The sequence below is a fragment of the Arachis hypogaea genome, chromosome 18 (assembly GCF_003086295.3).
Source record: "Arachis hypogaea cultivar Tifrunner chromosome 18, arahy.Tifrunner.gnm2.J5K5, whole genome shotgun sequence".
Taxonomy (NCBI): Eukaryota; Viridiplantae; Streptophyta; class Magnoliopsida; order Fabales; family Fabaceae; genus Arachis; species Arachis hypogaea.
The window spans coordinates 77861238-77866061 of NC_092053.1; the positions used below are offsets into that span (position 1 = coordinate 77861238).

A 4824-nucleotide genomic window follows, 5' to 3' on the forward strand; every position below is an offset into this window, starting at 1 on the left:
CAAATAACTTGGCATTCAGCTTCATGATTTCTCCTAGATACTGAGCAACGTGCTCTTCAATAACATCTTCATCCTCTTCAGAGGAAGAATACTCATCAGAGCTCATGAATGGCAACAGTAAGTTCAGTGGAATCTCTATGGTCTCTCTATGAGCCTCAGATTCCTTTGGTTCCTCAATAAGGAACTCCTTAGTGGCCAGTAGACGTCTATTCAGGTCTTCCTCAGTGGGAATCACTGTTTCTTGATCCTCTATAGTTTCGGCCATGTTGGGTATATTTATGGCCTTGCACTCTCTCTTTGGATTCTCTTCTGTATTGCTTGGGATAGTACTATGAGGGATTTCAGTAACTCGTTTACTCAGTTGACCCACTTGTGCCTCCAAATTTCTGATGGAGGACCTTGTTTCAATCATGAAACTGAGAGTGGTCTTAGATAGATCAGTGATTATGGTTGCTAAGTCAGAGAGGCTCTATTTAGAGTTCTCTGTCTGTTGCTCAGAAGATGATGGAAAAGGTTTGCTATTGCCAAACTTATTTCTCCCACCATTATTATTATTGAAGCCTTGTTGAGGCTTCTGTTGATCCTTCCATGAGAAATTAGGGTGATTTCTCCATGAAGGATTATTGGTGTTCCCATAGGATTCTCCCATGTAATTCACTTTTTCCATTGCAGGATTCTCAAGGTCATAAGCTTCTTCTTTAGAGGAAGCTTCCTTAGTACTGGTGGATGCAGCTTGCATTCCAGTCAGATTCTAAGAAATCATATTGACTTGCTGAGTTAATATTTTGTTCTGAGCCAATATGGCATTCAGAGTATCAATCTCAAGAACTCCTTTCTTCTGAGTTGTCCCATTATTCACAGGATTTCTTTCAGAAGTGTACATGAACTGGTTATTTGCAACCATTTCAATGAGTTCCTGGGCTTCTACAGTCGTCTTTTTCAGATGAAGAGATCTACTAGCAGAGTGGTCCAATGACATCTTGGATAATTCAGACAGACCATCATAGAATATACACAGGATGCTTTATTCTGAAAGCATGTCAGAAGGACACCTTCTGATCAATTGCTTGTATCTTTCCCAAGCTTCATAGAGGGATTCACCTTCCTTCTGTCTGAAGGTTTGGACTTCCACTCTAAGCTTGCTCAACTTTTGAGGTGGAAAGAATTTGGCCAAGAAAGCATTGACCAACTTTTCCCAAGAGTCCAGGCTTTCTTTAGGTTGTGAGTCCAACCATGTCCTAGCTCTGTCTCTTACAGCAAAGGGGAAAAGCATAAGTTTGTAGACCTCAGGATTAACCCCATTGGTCTTAACAGTGTCACAGATTTGCAAGAATTCAGCTAAAAACGGATAAGGATCTTCCAATGGAAGTCCATGAAACTTGCAATTCTACTGCATTAGAGAAACTAATTGAGGCTTAAGCTCAAAGTTGTTAGCTCCAATTGCAGGAATTGAGATGCTTCTTCCATAGAAGTCAAAAGTGGGTGCAGTAAAGTCACCAAGCATCTTCCTTGCATCTCCACCATTGTTGTTATTTTCGGCTGCCATGTCTTCTTTTTTTTTTGAAAATTTCTGTTAGGTCCTCTCCAGAGTTTTGTGCTTTAGCTTCTCTTAGTTTCCTCTTCAGAGTCCTTTCAGGTTCAGGATCAGCTTCAACAAGAATGTTCTTATCCTTATTCCTGCTCATATGAAAAAGAAGAGAACAGAAAAGAATAGGAATCCTCTATGTCACAGTATAGAGATTCCTTTTTGTGAGTAGAAGAATAGAAGAAATAAAATGAAGAAGGGAGAAGAAGAATTCGAACACAGAGAGAGGGAGAGGTTTCGAATTATAAGAAGAAGAGAAGTGTTACTAAATAAATAAATAGAAAGAGATGAGAGAGAGAGAGAGTATTTGAAAATTAATTTAAAAGAAAAGAAAAATATTTTTGTTTTTATTTTAATTATTAGTTAGTATTCGAATTTAAGAAGGAAAATAAAATAAAATTAGAATTTAAAATAATTAGTTAATTAAAAAGAATTTTGAAAAAGTTGTTAGTGGTTTTCGAAAATTAGAGAGAGAAAAGTAGTTAGCTGGTTTTGAAAAAGATATGATTGAAATAGAAAACTTTTAAAATCAAACAAAAAGTCAAGTAGTTAATTGAAAAAAATTTGAAAATCAATTTTTGAAAAGATAAGAAGTTAGAAAAAGATTTTGAAATTAAGTTTTGAAAAAGATATGATTGAAATCTATTTTGAAAAATAATTGAAAAGGAAATTAAAAAGATTTGATTTTTGAAATTAAAGTTGATTACTTGACTAACAAGAAACTAAAAGATATGATTCTAGAATTTAAACATTGATCCTTTCTTAATAGGCAAGTAACAACTTGAAACTTTTGAATCAAAATATTAAATGTTAGTAATAAATTCGAAAATATGAAAAAAAATAAGAAAAAGATTTTGAAAACAAATTTTGAAGAATTTTCGAAAAATAAGAAAGAAGAATGAAAAAGATTTGATTTTTAAAAAGATTTGAAAAGATAAAAATTTTAAATTGAAATTTTGAATTGACTAATAAGAAAAAACCAAATTTTGAAAAGTTTTGACTAAATCAATCTAAAATTTAAAAAATTATGAGCAAAATAAGGAAAAGATATTTTTTATTTTTTTTGAATTAATGAAGAAAGAGAAAAGCACCAAAATGAAACAAAACATAAAAATTTAAGATCAAAACTAATAATGCATGAAAGAATACTTTGAATGTCAAGATGAACACCAAGAACATATTTTTGAAAATTTTTAAGAAAAGAAACACATGCAAGGCACCAAACTTAAAAATTTTTAATGTTTAGACACTATGTGTTCAAAAATGCATATGAAAAACAAGAAAAGACACAAAACAAGAAAAATTAAAGATCAAACAAAGAAAATCATCAAGAACAACTTGAAGATCATGAAAGAACACATGCATGAATTTTTGAAAATTTAAAGTAAAATTAAAAAGATGCAATTGACACCAAACTTAAAATTTGACACTAGACTCAAATAAGAAACACAAAATATTTTTGGTTTTATGATTTTATTATTTTTTTTTTATTTTTTGAAAATTATTTGGAAAAAGAAAATAAAGGGATACAAAATTTTTAATAAGAATCCCACGAATCATGCAATGTTAGTCTAAAGCTCCAATCCAAAAGATTTAGATATGGCCAATGGCCAGCCAAGCTTTAAGTGAAAGCTTTGGTCCAAAAGATTAAACATGGCCAAATAGCCAGCCAAGCTTTAGCAAAAAACATACAAGCATGTCAATGAGAAGTGGAAGCCTCAGTCCAAAGATTAGACATGGCTTCACAGCCAGCCAGGCTTCAACATATCTCATGAAACTCTAGAATTCATTCTTAAAAATTCTGAAGAACACAAAAATTTTTTTTTTGGATTTTTTGAAAATAAAAATAAAAAGCATAAATATAAAATAAAATTACCCAATCTAAGCAACAAGATGAACCGTCAGTTGTCCAAACTCAAACAATCCCCGGCAACGGCGCCAAAAAACTTGGTGCACGGAAATCGTGATTCACACTTTTCACATTTCCGCACAACTAACCAGCAAGTGCACTAGGTCGTCCAAGTAATATCTTACGTGAGTAAGGGTCGATCCCACGGAGATTGTTGGATTGAAGCAAGCTATGGTCATCTTGTAAATCTCAGTCAGGCGGATTCAAATGGTTAGGAGGTTTTGATAATTAAAATATAAATAAAACATAAAATAAGATAAAGTTACTTATGTAATTCATTGGTGGGAATTTCAAATAATTGTCTAGAGATGCTGTTACTTCTGAACCTCTGCTTTCCTATTGCCTTCTTCCAACCATGCGTTACTTCCTTCCATGGCAAGCTGTAAGATCCTTTCAGTGAAAATGGTCCTCTACGGTTTCTGCACGGCTAATCAACTGTTGGATTTCTCGTCTCGGATGAAAAATACCAGGTACAGCTACCGTATGGCTAATCATCTGTCGGTTCCCGCTAGCATTGGAATAGAATCCATTAATCCTTTTGCACACTATCACTTGCGCCCAGCATTCGCAGGTTTGAAGCTCGTCACAGTCATTCCTTCCCGGATCCTACTCGGAATACCACAGACAAGGTTTAGACTTTCCGGATCCCAAGAATGGCTGCCCATTTGGTTCTAGCCTATACCACGAAGATACTAATCTCACAGACTCAGTCCGTGTATTAGATATCAAAGAGAATATACTCCAGCTGTCGTCCAATGACTACGTTGAACATCATGTAGACCGCTTTGTGGTTGTCAGGCACTCGATCTTGGCTAAGCGAGTAACGAAGATTGGGTGATTGTGACGGGTCACCCCTTCATTCTGACTTAACTGAATTAAGTACGAGAGTATATCTTGGAGAAGAAGTAGGCGTGAAATGAATAGAAAAATAGTAGTAATTGCATTAATTCATGATGAACAGCAGAGCTCCACACCTTAATCTATGGGGTGTAGAAACTCCACCGTTGAAAATAAATAAGTGAAAAAAGTCTAGGCATGGCCGTGAGGCCAGCCTCCAAACGTGAACAATCATCTATGATAGCGTGATGGTTTCTGTTCTCCAATAAAATCTCTAAAAGTAGTTTTTATACTAAACTAGTAGCCTAGGTTTACAGAAAATGAGTAACTAAGTGCAGATAGTGCAAAAATCCACTTCTGGGGCCCACTTGGTGTGTGCTTGGGCTGAGCCTTGAGCTTTACATGTGCATAGGCTGTTCCTGGAGTTAAACGCCAGCTTTGGTGCCAGTTTGGGCGTTTAACTCCAATTCTGGTGCCAGTTTGGGCGTTTTAC

General features: G+C 35.0%; 1 non-coding gene across 1 annotated transcript; it reads left to right on the forward strand.

Annotated features, from left to right (window-relative positions):
- Window positions 1–1033: 1033 nt before the first annotated feature.
- Window positions 1034–1141, forward strand: LOC112774094 (small nucleolar RNA R71). Its single transcript, XR_003188601.1, has one exon. It is a non-coding gene; the product is annotated as a small nucleolar RNA R71 (small nucleolar RNA).
- The last annotated feature ends 3683 nt before the right edge of the window (window positions 1142–4824 follow it).